This window comes from Ictidomys tridecemlineatus, chromosome X (assembly GCF_052094955.1).
Source record: "Ictidomys tridecemlineatus isolate mIctTri1 chromosome X, mIctTri1.hap1, whole genome shotgun sequence".
In the NCBI taxonomy this organism is placed as follows: domain Eukaryota; kingdom Metazoa; phylum Chordata; class Mammalia; order Rodentia; family Sciuridae; genus Ictidomys; species Ictidomys tridecemlineatus.
The window spans coordinates 48,671,958-48,694,452 of NC_135493.1; positions in this window are offsets into that span (position 1 = coordinate 48,671,958).

Sequence of the window (22,495 nt, forward strand, 5' to 3'; positions counted from 1 at the left end):
AGCATAAAAAAGCAAGGAAGAAAAGGAATAAAAACAATGAAGGACAGCCTAAATATTCAGGAGGACCTAGAGTCATCAGAAAAATGGCCATATAAAGAACTTGAGGAACACCTTAGACAGATGGAATGGAACCTTAAAGATCACATTAAAATGAATTACATAAATAGATAAAAGAAGAAGTTAAGCATTTTATCAGGAGATAGAGATTATAAAAAATAATCAAACAATAATTCTAGAAATGAAGGAAACAATAAACCAAATTAAAAACTCAATCAAGAGTATCACCAACAGAGTGGAGCAAGTAGAAACCAGAACGTCAGATACTGAAGACAAAATATATCATCTTGAAAAGAGTTTAGCCAACTCAGATAGGCTGGTAAAAAATCACGAGAAAAACATCCAAGAGATTTGGGATAACATAAAAAAACCAAACTTACGAGTCATCGGGATAGAGGAAGGCACAGAGATTCATACTAAGGGAATGAGTAACCTGCTGAACGAAATAATTACAGAAAACTTTCCATAAATAAAAAAGGAAACAGATATACAAATTGTAGATGCATACAGGACACCGAGCACACAAAATCACAGTAGAACAACGCCAAGACACATTGTTATGAAGATATCCAATATACAGAACAAAGAGAAAATATTAAAAGCTACAAGAGAAAAGAGGCAGATTACATTTAAGGGTAAACCAATAAGGTTAACAACGGATTTTTCATCAGAGACGCTGAAAGCGAGAAGATCCTGGAACAACGTATTTCAAACACTGAAAGACAATGGATGCCAACCAAGAATTCTGTATCCAGCAAAATTAAGCTTCAGGTATGACAACGAAATAAAAATCTTTCATGATAAACAAAAGCTAAAAGAATTTGTAGCCAGAAAACCAGCATTGCAAAGCGTCTTGAGCAAAACATTACACGAGGAAGAAATGAAAAACAATAACCAAAACCATGAGTGGGAAGTGCCTCTATAAAGTCAGAGGGCGGGGGGAAAACTAATCTTGGAGAAACAAACTAAAAGAAGATAAATAATCAAACATGGCTGGAAGTACAAACCATACATCAATAGTAACTCTAAACGTTAATGGCTTAAACTCTCCAATAAAGCGACATAGGCTAGTAAACATGGATTAAAAAAACAAATCCAACAATATGGTGCCTCCAGGAGACACATCTAATTGGAAAAGACATACACAGGCTGAAGGTGAAAGGTTGGGAAAAAATATACCTCCCACACGGTCCTTGTAAGCAGGCAGTGGTGGCCATCCTCATATCGAATAAAATCAACTTCAAGACTAAATTAATCAAAAGGGATAAGGAAGGACATTATATACTGTTAAAAGGAACCATTCACCAACAAGACATAACAATTATCAATATTTATGCACCAAATAATGGTTCTGTGACTTCATAAAAGAAATTCTCCTCAAGTTCAAGAATCAAATAGACCACAACACAATAATTATGGGAGACTTCAACACACCTTTCTCACAATTGGACAGATCTTCCAAACAAAAGTTGAATAAAGAAACTATAGAACACAACATCACAATCAACTACCTAGACTTAACTGACATATATATATATAATATATCATCCAACATCAAGTGGCTATACTTTTTTCTCAGGAGCACATGGATCCTTCTCAAAAATAGACCATATATTATGCCATAGGGCATCCCTCAGTAAATATAAAGGGGTGGAGATAATACCATGCATTTTATCTGATCATAATGGAATGAAAATGGAAATCAATGATAAAAGAAGGAAGGAAAAATCCTACATCACATGGAAAATGAACAATATGTTACTGAATGATCAATGGGTTATAGAAGACATAAAGGAGGAAATCAAAAAATTCTTAGAGATAAATGAAAATACAGACACAACATATGGGAATCTATGGGACACAATGAAAGCAGTTTTAAGAGGGAAATTCATCGCCTGGAGGTCATTCCTCAAAAAAAGAAAAAACCAACAAATAAATGAGCTCACACTTCATCTCAAAGCCCTAGAAAAGGAAGAGCAAAACAAGAGCAAATGTAGCAGAAGGCAAGAAATAATTAAAATCAGAGCAGAAATCAACGAAATTGAAACAAAATAAACTATTGAAAAAATTAACAAAACGAAAAGTTGGTTCTTTGAAAAAATAAATAAGATTGACAGATCTTTAGCCATGCTAACGAAGAGAAGAAGAGAGAGAACTCAAATTACTAACATACGGGATGAAAAAGGCAATATCACAACAGATGCTACAGAAATACAGAAGACAATGAGAAATTATTTTGAAAACCTATATTCCAATAAAATAGAAGATAGTGAAGACATCGATAAATTTCTTAAGTCATATGATTTGCCCATACTGAGTCAGAAGGATACACACAATTTGAACAGACCAATATCAATGGATGAAATTGAAGAAGCAATCAAAAGACTACCAACCAAGAAAAGCTCTGGAACGGATGGAAATACAGCGGAGTTTTACAAAACCTCTAAAGAAGAATTAATACCAATACTTTTCAAGTAATTTCAGGAAATAGAAAAAGAGGGAGCTCTGCCAAATTCATTCTATGAGGCCAACATCACCCTGATTCCGAAACCAGACAAAGACACCTCAAAGAAAGAAAACTACAGACCAATATCTCTGATGAACCTAGATGCAAAAATCCTCAATAAAATTCTGGCGAATCGGATACAAAGGCACATCAAAAAAATTGTACACCATGATGAAGTAGGATTCATCCCTGGGATGCAAGGATGGTTCAATATACAGAAATCAATAAATATTATTCACCACATCAATAGACTTAAAGATAAGAACTATATGATCATCTCAATAGATGCAGAAAAAGCATTCGACAAAGTATAGCATCCCTTTATGTTCAAAACACTAGAAAACCTAGGGATAACAGGAACTTACCTCAACATTGTAAAAGCTATTTATGCCAAGCCTCAGGGTAGCATCATTCTAAATGGAGAAAAATTGAAGGCATTCCCCCTAAAATCTGGAACAAGACAGGGATGCCTTCTATCACCACTTCTATTCAATATAGTTCTCGAAACACTGGCCAGAGCAATTAGACTGATAAAAGAAATTAAAGGCATAAAAATAGGAAAAGAAGAACTTAAATTATCACTATTTGCAGGTGACATGATTCTATACCTAGAAGACCCAAAAGGGTCTACAAAAAAACTACTAGAACTAATAAATGAATCCAGCAAAGTGGCAGGATATAAAATCAACACGCATAAATCAAAGGCATTTCTGTATATCAGCGACAAAACTTCTGTAATGGAAATGAGAAAAAAACACTCCATTCACAATATCCTCAAAAAAAAATAAAATATTTGGGAACCAACTTATCAAAAGAGGTGAAAGATTTATACAATGAAAACTACAAAACCCTAAAAAGAGAAGTAGAAGAAGATCTGAGAAGATGGAAAAATATACCCTGTTCATGGATAGGCAAAACTAGAATCATCAAAATGGCGATATTACCAAAAGTTCTCTATAGGTTTAATGCAATCCCAATCAAAATACCAATGGCATTTCTTGTAGGAATAGATAAAGCAATCATGAAATTCATATGGAAAAATAAAAGACCCAGAATAGCAAAAGCAATTCTAAGCAGAAAGTGTGAATCAGGCGGTATAGCGATACCACATTTCAAACTATATTACAGAGCAATAGTGACCAAAACAGCATGGCACTGGTACCAAAACAGGCGGGTAGACCAATGGTACAGAATAAAGGACACAGAGACTAATCCACAAAGCTACAACTATCTTATATTTGATAAAGGGGCTAAAAGCATGCAATGGAGGAATGATAGCATCTTCAACAAATGGTGTTGGGAAAACTGGAAATCCATATGCAACAAAATGAAACTGAATCCCTTTCTCTCACCATGCACAAAAGTTAACTCAAAATGGATCAAGCACCTTGATATCAAATCAGATAGTCTGCATCTGATAGAAGAAAAAATTGGCTCCAATCTACATATTGTGGAGTCGGGTTTCAAATTCCTTAATAGGACACCCATAGCACAAGAGTTAATAACAAGAATCAATACATGGGACTTACTTAAACTGAAAAGTTTTTTCTCAGCAAGAGAAACAATAAGAGAGGTAAATAGGGAGCCTACATCATGGGAACAAATTTTTACTCCTCACACTTCAGATAGAGCCCTAATATCCAGAGTATACAAAGAACTCAAAAAATTAAACAATAAGAAAACAAATAACCCAATCAACAAATGGGCCAAAGACCTGAACAGACACTTCTCAGAGGAGGACATACAATCAATCAACATGTACATGAAAAAATGCTCACCATCTCTAGCAGTCAGAGAAATGCAAATCAAGAACACCCTAAGATAATATCTCACTCCAGTAATATTGGAAGCCATTATGAAGTCAAACAACAACAAGTGCTGGCGAGGATGTGGGGAAAAGGGTACTCTTGTACATTGCTGGTGGGACTGCAAACTGGTGCAGCCAATTTGGAAAGCAGTATGGAGATTCCTGGGAAAGCTGGGAATGGAACCACCATTTGACCCAGCTATTGCCCTTCTCGGACTATTCCCTGAAGACCTTAAAAGAGCTTACTACAGGGATACTGCCACATCAATGTTCATAGCAGCACAATTCACAATTGCTAGACTATGGAACCAACCCAGATGCCCTTCAATAGATGAATGGATAAAAAAATGTGGCATTTATACACCATGGAATATTATGCAGCACTAAAAAATGACAAAATCATGGAATTTGCAGGGAAATGGATGGCACTAGAGCAGATTATGCTTAGTGAAGCTAGCCAATCCCTAAAAAACAAATACTAAATGTCTTCTTTGATATAATGAGAACAACTAAGAACAGAGCAGGGAGGAAGAGCAGGAAGAAAAGATCAACATTAAACAGATACATTAGGTGGGAGGGAAAGGGAGTGAAAAGGGAAATTGCATGGTAATGGAGGGAGACCCTCATTGTTATGTAAAATTACACATAAGAGGTTGTGAGGGGAATGGGAAAATAAACAAGGAGAGAAATGAAATACAGTAGATGGGGTAGAGAGAGAAGATGGGAGGGGAGGGGAGGGGGGATAGTAGAGGATAGCAAAGGTAGCAGAATACAACAGTTACTAATAGGGCATTATGTAAAAATGTGGATGTGTAACAGATGTGATTCTGCAATCTGTATTTGGGGTAAAAATGGGAGTTCATAACCAACTTGAATCTAATGTATGAAACATGATATGTCAAGAGCTTTGTAATGTTTTGAACAACCAATAAAAAATATATATATATAAAATGTTCAACATCTTTGGCAATTAGAGAAATGTAAACCAAAAGTACTCTAAGATTTGATCTCACCCCAGTCAGAATGGCAATTATCAAGAATACAAACAGTAATAAATGTTGTAAACAGTAAAGAATGTGGAGGAAAAGGTACATTGCTGGTAAGAATGAAAATTGGTGCAACCATTATGGAAAGGAGTATGGAAATTCCTCAGAAATCTTAGAGTGGAACCACCAATTGATCCAGCTATCCCACTTCTTGGATTATACCCAAAGGAATTAAAATCAGCATATTATGGTGATGCAGTTACATCCCAATGTTTTTAGCAGCTCAATTCAGAATAGCTAAACAATGGAACACACCTAGGTGCCCTTCAACAAATGAATGGATAAAAAAAAATCATACAATGGAATATTACTCAGCTGTAAGGAAGTATGAAATTATGGCATTTGCTAATAAATTGATGGAGCTGGAGAATATCATTTAAGCAAAATAAGTCAATCACAAAAAAACAAAAGCTAAATGTTTTCTCTGAAATGCAGATACTATTCACAAAGGGGGAGGCTAGGGAAGAATAGAGTTACTTGAGATTAGTTAGAGGGGAGTAAATGAAGGGGAAGATGTACAGGTGTAGGAAGGATAGTAGAATGAATCTGAATCCTATGTACATATGTAATTATACAAGCGGTGTGATTCTATACCATGTATAATCAGAAGAATGGGAAATTGTACTCCATTAAATATGCTGTATCAAATTGAATTCTATTGCCATTTATAACTAATTAAAAATTTTAAAAATAATAAAAATTAATTCCTTGACTGATTTAAATATACAGATTGGAAAAGGTCAAATGCAGTCTTTCCTTATTGATTATCCATATTTCCAAAGCAATTTTTCCCCTGAGTTGAGACTCTCATTGAAAAGCAATTTTTCTTAATCTGGAAAACATATCTACTTGTTACCATAGGTAGTTATATCAGTCTGATTTTTTATAAAAAAAATCTTGTGTAAAAAGGGGGCATAAATCATGTATAAAAGGGGTGAAATTTAAATATAATAGAATATTAATAAAAAGACATTATAAAATTTAGGACAAAAATGAATATAGGGAAAGGTAGGGAAATAAAGATCCAGACGGTAAAATATGAATGTATACTGATAAACTCAACTTGATGCACTAAAGTTCACTTTCTCAAAGACCATCTGAAAACTTAAACTTGTGAAAACTGTCATCAAATATATTAGTCAGCAACAACAAAGAAGATGTTCACTAAGAAGTTTGAGAAGTATCAGTAAGCCCCAAGTCTGACCGTATTTCTGGCCTCCATGACTTTCCCAAATTAATAGTCCTAAATTATTTTTTTTCAAAATCTCCTAGAAGTACCCTTACCACAAATTATTGATAGCCATAAGGTAAAATTAATCACAAAATTGGGCAAATTAGGAAACGTCATTATCAGTAGGTTTAATAGTTAACTACTTATTATCGACAGTAGTTCTCATGAGATAGGGAGAAGAGATGGAGGTTACAGAGGGAAGGGAATAAAATAATCTGTTTTTCTTCAAGCATTCCTTCCTACTCTCTTAATATAATCAAATCTCTTCAGAAAATTTTCCTTAAATAAATACCATTATATACTCCCTTCCTTCCTTCATTTCCTTCCTTCCTTCTCCCCTTCCTTCCTTCTTTCCTTTATATATAATACTGGAGATTAAACCTAGTGACAATATACCTCTGAGCTACTTTATCATTTCTTTTTGTTGTTCATTTTGAAACAGGATCTCTCCATATTGTCCAGACTGCCCTCAAATTTTCTATCCTCCTGTTTTAGGTTCCTGAGCAAATGGAATTATAGGTATATATCATCACACACACATGGCTCATTCCCTTATTTTTTTCCTTTGCAATTTATTAAAAATATGTCTGTGCATCTTTTTTTCTACCTATGTTTTAGTTGTTAACTTTCTAAAGTGATGTGACAAAAATTACTTGTCCTGAAATACATACAGTCATACAATGAATAAAGTTTTTTTGATCAAAAATAGACTATTTGTCAAATGGTGGTTCCGTAAGATTATATTGTCTAGTGAGGTAGCCATCTTAATTTGGATAAATACTGTATAATGTTCACATAATTATAAAATTGCCCAACAAATAAAAGAAAATCAAATAAATTTTATTTTTTAGTACACATTTATTTTTATACCTTACGTTGTTATCATGAAAGTACACTGAAAAAAATAAAAATTAAAATACCATACCTATAGTCAACAATGATTGTGTACCAAAGGGACTCTGCTGCCAGATATTAAACTAAACTAAGTCAGAAGTCATTTTGAAGTTATACTTAAAATCTTAGAAAAGTCACTTTCTTTTCCTCCCTGATACTTAAAATGAAATCACTAGTTTGGTTGTTGTGGTTATCCATATTTATAGACAATTAGTACATTTTGATCAGAGTCTCCCTATTATATTTTATTTACATGTATGTAATTTTTATTATAGATCTACACAAGGCAGTTACTTCAAATGTTACTTTTACTGAAATATCTGTTAATATGTAACATTCATTTGCTTCAGTTTAATTTTGATTTATTTGGCCAAGACACCTGTCAATTGTGCACTTTAGTTCTATTTTAGTCATTGATATTCATACAGGGTTGTTTCTTTTCAACATACATCAAACATGGGAATCTAAGTTGCAATTTTAGGATTTAATATTTATTTTCTTCTTCAGTGTTTTCCTCAAAAACATCAATTATCAGTAAGTCTGTTCCTCAAAAGACTAGTTATGTATTACTAAAACTGAATTTAAATTATTTTAATTAGGCACATTTAACTCTCAAACCTTGTGCACCCATGATTGTAGAAGTACCAATAAGACAGATTCTATTTAAAAAATTATATTCTTCCTAATTTTATAATGTAATTTTCTTTTGTCATAAACATAACCTGATAAAAATATCCTATTAATTTTTATATTAGCAGTATTTAAGTTTTTTTTTCTTTTTTTCTTAGCCTGATGAAAATTTTATGAATTTTATTGTTCTTTTCTAAGAACCATCTTTCATTTTCATTGATTTTCTATATTGATTATTTATTTTTAATTTCATTGACTTCTCTACTTTTTATTTTTTCTTCTATTTAATTTGGATTTAATCAGTTATTTCTAGTTTCTTAAGATGAAAATTAAGGTTAATCATTTTAGACATTTCCTAATTTCTAAAATACACATTCAAAGACATATTTTTCCTATGAATGCCATTACTGCACTTCAAAAATGTTGTTTTGATTTAATATTAGTATATAATATTTTCAAAATTCCTCATGATGTTTCTGTTTTAACCCATTTTTTTATTTAAAAGTGTTTCTTTTTTTTTAAAGATAGAGTGAGAGAGGAGAGAGAGAGAGAGAATTTTTAATATTTATTTTTTAGTTCTCGGAGGACACAACATCTTTGTTGGTATGTGGTGCTGAGGATTGAACCCGGGCCGCACGCATGCCAGGCGAGCGGGCTACCGCTTGAGCCACATCCCCAGCCCTAAAAGTGTTGTTTAATTATCCTATATTGTGTGATTATTTTTACAGTTTTCTTTCTGTTATTGATTTGTATTGTATTTCTACTATGTTCTAAAAGCAGACATTGTGTGATTTTTATTATCTTTAATTTTTTTGTACTAAGAATTGAACCCAGGGGGACCTAACCACTGAACCACATCCCCAGCCCCTTTAATCATTTATTTTGAGACAAAGTCTGACTACATTGCTCAGGGCTTATAATATTGAGGCTGGTTTCAAATTTGCAATCCTTTCAGTCTCACCTCCCAGTCTGGGATTATAGGCATGTGCTATTGTGCCCAACCTCTTTAAATTTATAAGGTATTTAGCAGGCAAAATGTGGACTAATTTGGTAGATGTTCCAAGTAAGAAAATAATGCATATTCATTAATTTTAATTTCAAGAATATTTTCTTTTTTAAATAATTATTTTATTTACTTTCATGTAGTACTAACAATAGAACCCAGTGCCTCACATATGCTAGGCAAGTGCTCTGCCACTAAACTATTACTCCAGCCCCCAAATCTGCTTTTTGATTAGAGAATTCCATAGATGTCAATTAGATTCACTTTCTATTAAGAGGGCTGTTGAGTTAAACTATGACTCTATCAATTCCCTGCCTGGTGAATCTGCTCATACTGATACAACAATGTTATACATTACAGCTGTAATGGTGGGTTTATTTATTCACTTTGCCAATTTATCAGTTTTTGCCTTATGTATTTGGATAACCATTTGCTTGGGATATGTAAATTTAAGATGGCTATGTATTCTTGGAGAATAGGCATCTTTATAAATATAAAATGTCTCCTTTTGTCCTGACTCATGTCTTCATTCTGAAGTCAGCTGTTTTAAATTGATTTATCTACTACAGGTATTTTTGCTAGTATTACCATGGTATATATTTTATAACATTTTACTAATCTGTATTCATCTTTATAATTGCTTTTATAGGTAATATAGAATTTAATTTAATTTGATCTAATCTCAATCTTTATTTTAATTTTGTATATTAAAACTACATAAATTTAAATTGTTATTGATATAAGTAGTTAATATCTGAAGAAGTCTGGATTGGTGGATTTTTTTTTCCTTTAACACTTCATATATTTTACTTTACTTTTTTTCCTATATACATGTTTCCTATATACATTAAAAGTGTTTTAATTCTTGTTCTTGTTCCTCAATAAGCAAGAAGAAGCCTCAATTTCAGGTTCTTTTAAAATCTTTTATTCATATTTTTTTGCAGTTTGAATATAATATTACACCTTTTGTAGTTGTCACATAATTATTGGTTATTCTATTCCTTTTTAACTTTTTACCCCTTTTTTATTTTCAATTTTAGAAGTTCCTATTTACGTAACTTCAAGTTTACTGCTTCTTTCCTAAGTCAGATCCAATCTACAGATCAGCACATCAAAGGCATATTTTTATTTCTATTAAAATGTTTTGGATTTGCAGCCTTTTTTCTTTCTCAGAATTTTCAACTTTGTTTATATTACTAAATTGTCATTGCATGCTGTCTACTTGTTCCATCATACCCCTTAACATAGTAATACAATTATTTTAAATTATTGGTCTGATAATATCAGCATCCATGAAAATCTGAATCTGGTTCTGCTGCACTATATGTCCCTTGAAATTGTGCTGTTCATCTTTTATTATTACTTATCCATTTTTGCTGATACCCAACACAATTATATAAAAGGAACTCTAGTAAATAAATCATAGATTTTTCAGTGGTAGAGTCTGTGTTTTATATTTACATGATTAAGTTTAGATCTTTTAGTTAGTTTTTGCGTCTAAGCTATAATCTTTGTAAGTTGTTTATTTTTTTCTTTTTTTTCTTTTTTTCAGTTCTTCCCTGTTAGTTGGACAGGTTGCTTTAACTGAGCTGGAGTGTCATATCTCTTTATTAACAGGTTGGTTAGTCTCTGATGGAATATCAGTAGGTTACCCTGTGGTTCAATATTTTTTTTTTCTTCAAGGCAGACTATCTTAAGACTAATAGCATATTTGGGGTGTATTTTAAAATAAGCACTTTTTTAAGTTTTTTGAGTTTATAAATCTCAAATTTTTTCACAAGGTATCTTTAGAAATTTTTCATTCTAGGATTTCTCACTATAGATTTTGATTCACATGTAGGTTTCAGATAGTTATCTTCTTTTCTGATTTATTGTGATTCTCTGTATCCACCAAATTGTCTTTCCAATGTTGGGTGTAACAATTTTCCCTGTGGCATCTATTATCTGATAAATTTGTGAAGAGTTGTTGATTTTCAGATTGTTCACTATTTTACTTTCTGGGATAGAATGACAACTGTCATGTTCTTTAAAATGCCTGACCAGAAAGTTGATTTTATATTTTAGTTTTCAGAAACACCTCCAAGCATACTTTAGCCCATTAAACTGAGACTTGTTTTTGCCAATTTCTCTTTGTATGTTTTCCTGAAAAGTTTATACTTCCTAACACAGAATTCTTAACAAATTTTAACTAAGATATTTAAATATCAGTAATTGACATATATAGACTATATCAACCATCATCAAGCAGATATACTTTTTTCTCAGCAGCACATGTATCCTTCTCAAAAATAGACCATATATTATGCCATAGGCCAACTCTTAGAAATTATAAAGGTGTGGAGATAATACCATGCATTTTATCTGATCATAATGGAATGAAACTGGAAATCAATGATAAAAGAAGGAAGGAAAAATCCTACATCACTTGCAAAATGAACAATATGTTACTGAATCAATGGGTTAAAGAAGACATAAAGGAGGAAATAAAAAAATTCTTAGAGATAAATGAAAATGCAGACACAACATTTCGGAATCTATGAGACGCAATGAAAGCAGATCTAAGAGGGAAATTCATTGACTGGAGTTCATTCCTCAAAAAACAAAAAACAAATATATGATCTCACACTTCATCTCAAAACCCTAGAAAAAGAAGAGCAAAACAACAGCAAAAGAAGTACAAGGCAAGAAATAATTAAAATCAGGGAGGAAATCAACGAAATTGAAACAAAAGAAACTATTGAAAAAATTGACAAAACTAAAAGTTAGTTCTTTGAAAAAATAAATAAGATCGATAGACCCTTAGCCATGCTAATGAAGAGAAGAAGAGAGAGAACTCAAATTACTAGCATATGGGATGAAAAAGGCAATATCACAACAGACACTAAAAAAATACAGAAGATAATTAGAAATTATTTTGAAACTTTATATTCCAATAAAATAGAAGATAGTGAAGACATCGATAAATTTCTTAAGTCATATGATTTGCCCAGATTGAGTCAGAAGGATACACACAACTTAAACAGACCAATATCAATGGAGGAAATAGAAGAAGCCATAAAAAGACTACCGACCAAGAAAAGCCCAGGACTGGATGCATATACAGCAGAGTTTTACAATACCTTTAAAGAAGAACTAATACCAATTATTTTCAAGTTATTTCAAGAAATAGAAAAAGAGGGAGCTCTTCCAAATTAATTCTATGAGGCCAACATCACCCTGATTTCAAAACCAGACAAAGACACCTCAAAGAAAGAAAACTAAAGACCAATATCTCTAATGAACTTAGATCTAAAAATTCTCAATAAAATTCTGGCAAATTGGATATAAAATCATATGAAAAAATGTGTACCATGATCAAGTAGGATTCATCCCTGGGATGTAAGGCTGGTTCAATATACAGAAATCAATAAATGTTATTCACCACATCATTAGACTTCAAGATAAGAACCATATGATCATCTCCATAGATGCAGAAAAAGCATTCGACAAAGTATAGCATCCCTTTATGTTCAAAACACTAGAAAACCTACGGATAACAGGAACTTACCTCAATATTGTAAAAGCTATCTATGCTAAGCCTCAGGCTAGCATCATTCTAAACAGAGAAAAAATGAAGGCATTCCCTCTAAAATCTGGAACAAGACAGGGATGCCCTCTCTCACCACTTCTATTCATCATAGTTCTCAAAACACTAGCTAGAGCAATTAGACAGATGAAAGAAATTAAAGGCATAAAGATAGGAAAAGAAGAACTTAAATTAGCACTATTTGTGGATGACATGATCGTATACCTAGCAGACCCAAAAGGTTCTACCAAGAAGTTTCTAGAGCTAGAAAATGAATTCAGCAAAATGGCAGGATATAAAATCAACATGCATAAATCAAAGGCATTCCTGTATATCAGTGACAAATCCTCTGAAATGGAAATGAGGACAACCACCCCATTCACAATATCCTCAAAAAAAAAAAAAAATAAAGTACTTGGGAGTCAACCTAATGACAGAGGTGAAAGACCTATACAATGAAAACTACAGAACCCTAAAGAGAGAAATAGAAGAAGACCTTAGAAGATGGAGAGATATACCTTGTTCATGGATAGGCAGAACTAACATCATTAAAATGGCGATATTACCAAAAATACTCTATAGGTTTAATGAAATGCCAATCAAAATCCCAACGACATTTCTCTTAGAAATAGATAAAGTAATCATGAAATTCATCTGAAAAAATAAAAGACCCAGAATAGCAAAAGCAATTCAAAGCAGGAAGAGTGAAACAGATGGTATAGCGATACCAGACTTTAAACTCTACTTCACAGCAATAGTAACAAAAACAGCATGGTACTGGTACCAAAAGAGGTGGGTAGACCAATGGTACAGAATAGAGGACACAGAGACCAATCCACAAAATTACAACTACCTTATATTAGACAAAGGTGCTAAAAGCATGCAATGGAGAAAGGATAGCATCTTCAACAAATGGTGCTGGGAAAACTGGAAATCCATATGCAACAAAATGAAACTGAATCCCTTTCTCTCACCATGCACAAAAGTTAACTCAAAATGGATCAAGGAGCTAGGGATCAAACCAGAAACTCTGCATCTGATAGAAGAAAAAGTTGGCTCTAATCTCCACCTCGTGGGGTCGGGCTCCAAATTCCTTAATAGGATACCTATAGAACAAGAGTTAAAATCAAGAATCAACAAATGGGACATATTCAAACTAAAAAGTTTTTTCTCTGCAAGAGAAACAATAAGAGAGGTAAATAGGGAGCCTACATCCTGGGAACAAATTTTTAATCCTCACACTTCAGTATACAAAGAACCCAAGAAATTAAACAACAACAACAACAAAAAAATAATAACCCAATCAACAAATGGGCCAAGGATCTGAATAGACACTTCTCAAAGAATGACATACAATTAATCAAAAAATATACAAAAAAATGCTCACCATCTCTAGTAATCAGAGAAAGGCAAATTAAAACCACTCTGAGATACCATTTTACTCCATTAAGAATGTCAGCCATTATGAAGTCAAACAACAACAAGTGCTGGCGAAGATGTGGGGAAAAGGGTACACTTGTACATTGCTGGTGGGACTGCAAATTGGTGTGGCCAATTTGGAAAGCAGTATGGAGATTCCTTGGAAAGCTGGGAATGGAACCACCATTCGACCCAGCTATTCCCCTTCTCGAACTATTCCCCAAAGACCTGAAAAGAGCATACTATAGGGATACAGCTACATCAATGTTCATAGCAGCACATTTCACAATAGCTAGAATGTGGAACCAACCTAGATTCCCATAAATAGATGAATGGATAAAAAATGTGGAATTTGTACACAATAGAATATTTCTCAGCATTAAAAAATAACAAAATCATGGCATTTGCGGGGAAATGGATGGCATTAGAGCAGATTATTCTAAGTGAAGTTAGCCAATCCCTAAAAAACAAATGCCAACTGTCTTCTTTGATATAATGAGGGCAACTCAAAACAGAGCAGAGAGGAAGAGCATGAGAAGAAGATTACCATTAAGCAGTGAGGAGAGAGAGATCGGAGGGAATGGGAGAGAGAAGGGGAATTGCATGGAAATGGAAGGAGATCCTCATTATTATACAAAATTACAAATAAGAAGATGTGAGGGGAAAGAAAAAAAAGATAGAAATGAACTACACTAGATGGGGTAGAGAGAGATGATGGGAGGAGAGGGGAGGGGAGGGGTGATAGAAGGGGATAGGAAAAGCAGCAGAATACAACAGACACTAGTATGGCAGTATGTATAAACGTGGATGTATAAAGGATGTGATCCTGCAATCTGTACATGTGGTAAAAATGGAAGTTCATAACCTACTTTAATCAAATATATAAAATATGATATGTCAAGATAATTGTAATGTTTTGAGCAATCAAAAAAATACCTGCATGATTTTTATTCAGTTTCTCCTGAACTTGGACTGATGAGGGGATTGGAAAAAAAGACAAATGAACACACAAATATAGGGAAAGCAAGACCTGGTGGCAAAGACAGCCTTGATGAGGTTTGATTGACACAAGAGCAGGCTCTGAACATTTATTACATAGGTTTAAATATCAAAAGAACTTAATGTAGGGAGGAATAGCCCAATTAAAATTTATCAGCTTGTGCCATAACTCTTGCCTCAGGACAGCTGGTGTTGGAACCTAAGTCTATTGAACCAATAAATTCTGTGAGGCATAGAATCCCCTTTAAACAGAGGGACACTGTTGATGGAGTAGTTTCAATTGGAGCATTTACACCAAGAGTTCTCAAAAGGGCATTTTCTCTGCCTAAGGATCCTTCAGAGAAATCTGTAATTCATTTGCTACTTCCAACAGTACATAACATTTTAAAAGATTTTTTTTCATAAGTCAGTTCAGCACATCAACACTAGTATTGTTATTTTAGCATGAAATCATATTGTCCATGGACACACTCTTGTGGTAGTTTATTGAGTTATTTATAAAAAAAAGTTAAAATTTTATTTAGGAGTATCTGAAAATAGATATTTTTAATATATTACTCATGATTATATTTTAATATAAAATACTTGGAAGAAAACTTTATTCAAGAGTTTTATTATTATTTACAGTACTTGGACCTTCTCTCACTTTAAGATGCTATGTATGGGGTATTTGACTAAATGTATTTTTAAATTTTGGTAGTCACTCAATAAAAGCCTAAAAAGAAACAAAATTACCTCTATGTTGATCATCCAGCAAAATTCAAGGTAATTATAAACTTGTAATTCACACATTTATTTTTTAAAATACATTATGAGTAAACTAATTTAAAAGTTTTCAAATGGCAGCAGGAATAGTTGAACCTGGCTATTTTATACATTAATTGAAAGCAATTTAGTTTATCACATTATAAATAATTAAAGCATCATCAACCAAACTTTGACATTCTTTTTACTAATTTGCTCATATTCTAGTTTGTTAATGAGGATAAAACTTTGGTATAATTACAAAAAGTCTTATAAATTTATGTATTCACATACAGATTAATGTATGCACATTCATACATGAGTATCTACATATGTGTCTAATAATTTGTATTTAAACATTTAGTTTTGCTATTTTCTTATATGATACTAACCTTATTTTTATGGTAATTCGCTTTTTTCGCTTTACCCTAAGAATAAAACATATTTTAATTTCAATACATGCAGTCCTACCTATTAATTTTTAGTATTTTGACATAACAGAACTTTTTAACCATTTTCCCATAGTTGGACATTTATGTTATTTCAACTCTTCATTTTTACAGAAGTAATAGTACTGCAATAAAGGTATTTGTACTCCATGTTTGGGTAAATTTTTGAATATCTCTCTACATTAAAAATCCATATAATGGTTTGGTTTAGCTGAAACATATTCATATATTAACTTTGTTTTATATATATATATATATTTCAAATTCCTCAACAGTGTCTGTATTTATTCACATGATAATTAATTATTTCCATGTATAAGTATTACACTGATTTCTCATCGACACCGAATTTGTTAAACTTCCAAAGATGAACAACACTAGGAAGAAAACCTTTTTTTCATGAATCTACATGTGTGCATGGTAGGTGAGAGAGTCAATGTTAAAATGAGTTATTTTAAATCTGTCTAGTGAAAAAGACTGGATTGCAATGTTATGTGGAAAATGGAGACACATCCCTATGAGTATTTGGAATCTGGAAACATGAATTCATAAGAATTTAACATCTAGTGGATTATAGTTTCATGACATTTCAATTCATTATCATAGATATATAATTTCATTTTTTGGCATTCTACTGAAAGCAGAGCTGAGCCAGTGAGTGGATTAAGGTGGGTTTAGAGGATGATAATACCAGGAATCCAAAGAGAGAATATCAGAGACTTAGAGAGAGAGAAGGGAAATCCCTATATAGGAACATTTGAAAGTTTTTCCCAACTGTGTTAAACTGAAACTTAAACCTTATAGACACCCTTGAAGGAGTCAAGGAGAATATAGCTCATACTATCCCACCTACACTCTCATCAAAGTATCCTGAGAGTTTAATCTCTAGAATGTTAATCATTAATCACTCCCCTATGGTATATGAAATCCTGTATGTGTTCTCTCTCTTTCTCTCTCTCTCTCTCTCTCTCTCTCTCTCTCTCTCTCTCTCTCTCTCTCTCTGTCTCTCTCTCTCTCTCTCTGCAAAGCTTTATTCTCTTGCATGGTGTTGATTAAGCTTTTGGTTTTAATAAAATCTTTGAGGCAAAAAAGCAGAATTATTGTGGGATTCACTTAGGTACCTTTATATATGTGCACAAGAAAATTAGGCTACATTTATTCTACTGTATTTCCTATTTTTATACCCCTCCCTTCCTTCCAGATGGGATTGGGACTTTAGGTAAAACCCTAAGTGTAATGAGCATGGGAAATTTTAAAACCAGAGTTTCATCAGAGGTAATCTTAAAAGATGTGTCTGCTGCAGTTCTTACTTTATTCTTTCACTGAATTATTATACCACAAAGATGAGAATATATATTTTCATCAATAATAATTACTCTTATTTGAAATTTTCAAGTTACTCAGTAAAATATTTCTTAATGTCTGGCCTGGCATGTGGCACATACCTGGTATCCCAGTGGCTCAGGAAGCTGAGGCAGGAGTATTGTGAGTTCAAAGCCAGTTTCACCAACTTAGCAAGGCAGTAAGCAACTCAATAAGACCATCTCTCTAAATAAAAATACAAAAGAAAAAGGAAGGGGATATGACTCAGTGGTTAGAAACCCCATTTTCTGATTCAATTTCCACTACAAAAGAAAAAAATTCCTAATATTTAATGAGCTGAGAGATTTCTAGAATATACAATCAAAAACATTGAGTAAGGTGAACTGAAAATAGTAAATAACAAGGAATAAACCAAATGAACAGTTGTTTTATTGTAGCATATCAAATGCTCATTTTTTTAGTTGATTTAATTTTATTTTTTTACACAGATGGAATACATCTGTTTTCATTTCTTTGATTTTACATGATGTGGGGCTACACCATTCATGCAATCATACTCATATATAGGGGTAATAATTTCCATATAATTCTACCATGTCCCCCCCATACACTCCCTCCTCTCTCCTCCCTGCCATCTCTCTCCTTTTCTCAATCCAAAATTCCTCCCTTGCTTCCTACCCATTATGGATCAGCATCCACTTATTACATAAAACATTGGGCCTTTTTGTTTGTTGGGATTGGCTTACTTTGATTAGCATGATATTATCCAAATCCCTCTATGTAGCCATAAATGCCATAATTTCATTCTTTTTTAAGACTGAGTAGTATTCCATTGTGTATATATACCACAGTGTCTTTATCTATTCATCTATTGAAGGGCAGATAGGCTGTTTCCAAAGTTTAGCTATTGTGAAATGAGCTGTCTTTAACATTGAAGTGGCTGCATCTTTATAGCATACTGATTCTAAGTCCTTTGGGCATAGGAGTAGTGGCATACCTGGATCAATTGGTGGTTCCATTCTAGGTATTCTAAGGTATCTCCATACTGCTTTTCAAAGTGGTTGCATCATTTTGCAATCCCAGGAATGAATCAGTATAACTTTTCCCACACATTCTTGCCAGTACTTATTGTCACTTGAGTTTTTGATAATCACCTTTCTGATTGTAGTGAGCTGAAATCTTATAATAGTTTGATTTGCATTTTTCTAATTGCTAGAGATGTTAAAAATTTTGTCATAAATTTGTTGATCAATTGTATATCTTCTATGAAGTGTCTGCTCATTTCCTTAGCCCATTTATTGATTGGATTATTTGGTTTGGGGGTGTTTTTTGAGTTGTTTATATATTTTGGAGTTTAGTGCTCTATCTAATGTGTGTGTGACAAAAATTTTGCTCCCAAAATGTAAGATCTCTCTTCATCTCATTGATTGTTTCTATTGCTGAAAAGAAGCTTTTATTTTTGAATCCATCCCACTTATTGATCTTGAATTTACCTTTGTGCTTTTGGAGTCTTGTTAAGGAAGTCAGTGCCTAAACTGTCAATATGTAGATTTGGGCCTACTTTTTTTCCCTATTAGGTGCAAGTCTATGCTTAATTCCTAGGTCCCTGATTCACTTTGAATTGAATTTTGTGCAGGGTAAGAGAAATTTAATTTGATTTTGCTGCATATGGATTTCCAGTTTTTCCAGCACCATTTTTTGAAGAGGCTATCTTTTCCGCAATGCATGTTTTTGGCACTTTTGTCTAATATGAAATAACTGTATTTATGTGGGTTAGTCTCCATGTCCTCTATTAGGTACCATTGGTCTATATGTCAATTTTGATGCCAATATCATGCCCTTTTTGTTTCTGTAGTATAATGTAAGATCTGGTATTATGATGCCTCCTGCTTTTTACTCTTCTTGCTCAGAACTGCTTTGGCTATTCTGGTTCTCTTATTGTTTTTTTGAAATGAATTTCATGATTGTTTTTTCTATTGCTATCAGAAATCTCAATGGGGTTTGATTGGACTGGCAAGATTCGTGTATAACACTTTTGGTAGTATGGTAATTTTTACAATATTAATTCTGCCTATCCAGGAGCATCGAAGTTCTTTCCATCTTCTAAGGGCTTCCTGAATTTATTTCTTTAGTGTCCTGTGGTTTTCATTGTAGAGGGTTTTTTTTTTTTTTTTTACTTCTTTTGCTAGGATGTTTTCCAAGTATTTTGTTCTTTTTTTGACTATTATAAATGAAGGAGATTTCCTAATTTCTCTTCCAGAAGATTCATCACTGATGTACAGAAATGCATTTTATTTATGAATGTTGATTTTAATATATCCTGCTACTTTGCTTAATTCATTTACTAGTTCTCAAAGGTTTCTGGTGGAATTTTTGTATCCTTAAGTATAGAATCATGTCATCAGCAAATAATGATAGTTTGAGTTCTTCTTCTATTTATATTCCTTTAATTTCTTCTGTTTGTCTAATTCCTCTGGCTACAGTTCTCAGTACTATATTTAAAAAAAGTGGTAAAAGAGGGCATCCCTGTTTTTTTTTCATTTTTTTTTTTTTTTTTGGAAAATGATTTAAATTGTTCTCTATTTAGAACATAGTTAACCTGGGGCAGAACATAGATTGCTTTTTAAATATTGAGGTATGTTCCTATTATCCCTAGATTTTCTAGTGTATTGAACATGAAGGAGTGCTTTATTTTGTAAAATGCTTTTTCTGAATCTATTGAGATGATCATGTGATTTTTATCTTTAAGTCTATTTATGTGATCAATTACATTAATTGATTTCCATATGTTGAAACAACCTTGCATCACAGGGATGTACCCCACTTGATTGTGGAACCGTTTTAATATATTTTTGTATTTGACTTGCCATTAATTCATTGAGAATTTTTGCATCTGTGTTTATTAGAGATATCCATCTGAAGCATTCTTTCCTAGAGATGTCTTTGTCTGACTTTGTTATCAGAGTGATATTGGCCTCATAGCATGAGTTTGGAAGTGCTCCCTCTTTTTCTATTTCATGAAATAATTTGAGGTGTATTCTTCTATGAAGGTCTTGTAGAACTCAGCTGTAAATACATCTGGTCCTGGATTTTTCTTTATTGATAGGTTTTTGATGACACCTTCTATTTCATTGTTTGAAACTGCTCTGTTTAAATTGTGTATATCTTCCTGATTCAGTTTGGGTAAATCATATGACTCTATAAATTTGTTGATGTCTTCAAGATTTTCTATTTTATTGGAGTATAAATAGTTTCTAATTATCTTCTGTATTTCAAAAGTGTCCATTGTGATTTTCCCTTTTCATCACAAATTTTAGTAATTTGAGTTTTCTCTCTCCTTCTCTTCATTATCATGACCAAAGGTTTGTCAATTTTACTTATTGTTCAAAGAAACCACCTTTCATTTTGTCAGTTTTTTGAATTGTTTCTTTTCTTTAAATGTAATTGATTTCAGGTCTGATTTTAATTATTCTCTGTCTTGTACTAAGTTTGGTGTTGATTTGTTCTTCTTTTTCTAGAGCTTTGAGGTGTAATGTTAGGTTATTTATTTATCTATTTCTTATTCTTTTAAGGAATGAACTCAATGCAATGAAGTTTCCTCTTAACACTGCCTTCATAGTGTCCCAGAGATTATGATATCTTGTATCACTGTTCTCATTTACCTCTAAGAATTTTTATAAGCTACCCTCTGATGTTTTCTGCTATCCATTTGTTCACTCAATAGCACATTATTTAGTCTCTGGATGTTGGAGTAGCTTCTATTATTTATTTTATCATTGATTTCTAATTTTATTATCAATAAGGATCTGATAGAATGCAGAACAGTTTCTCTACTTTTTTATATTTGCTAAAAGTATATTTGTAATAACATATGATATATTTTAGAGAAGGATCCATGTGCTGCTGAGAAGAAAGTGTATTCATTCATTGAAGGATGAAATATTCCATATATGTCAGTTAAGTCTAATTATTGATTGTATTATTGAGAGCTATAGATTCTTTGTTTAGTTTTTGTCTGGATGATTCATCCAGTGGTTAAAGAAGCATGTTAAAATCACCCAGTATTATGTTGTGGTCTATTTGATTCTTGAAATTGAGAAGAGTTTTTTTGATGTTCATAGATTCACCATAGTTTAGGGCATATATATTTACAATTTTTATACCTTACTGATATATGGTTCCCTTAAGCAGAATGAAATGTACTTTTTTACCTTTTTGACTAACTTTGGCTTGATATCCACTTTATCTGATAGGGAGATGGAAACTCCTGCTTGTTTACACATCTGCATGAGTGGTATGTTTTTTTCCCAACATTTCACCTTCAGTCTGTGGATGTCTTTTCCTATAAAATGAATCTCTTCAAGGTAGCATAGTGTTGTCTTTATTATTTAATCCAAACTGCCAGTCTTTTTATTCACATGTTTAGGCTGTTAATATACAGAATAAAGAAAGATTATTGTTAAGACATGCTATTATTAAGAAATGGTTTCTATTACTGGTAATTGTGGTTTATTTATTTATTTTTTTAACATGATTTTGTTTCTCCTTTGATTGGCTTTTCCTTTAGTGTAATACCTCCATTTTCTGATTTTCATTGTAATTTTTCATTTCCTCCTCATGGAATATTTTTTCTTAGGATGTACTGTGTTGCATGCTTTTTAGTTGTAATTCTTTTAACTTTTGATTTCCATGGAAGGGTTTTATTTTGTCATTATATATAAAGCTTAATTTTGATGGATATTAAATTATTGGTTGGCATCCATTTTCATTCAGAGCTTGGTATATGTTATTTCAGGACTGCCTAGTTTTGAGGGTCTTTGCT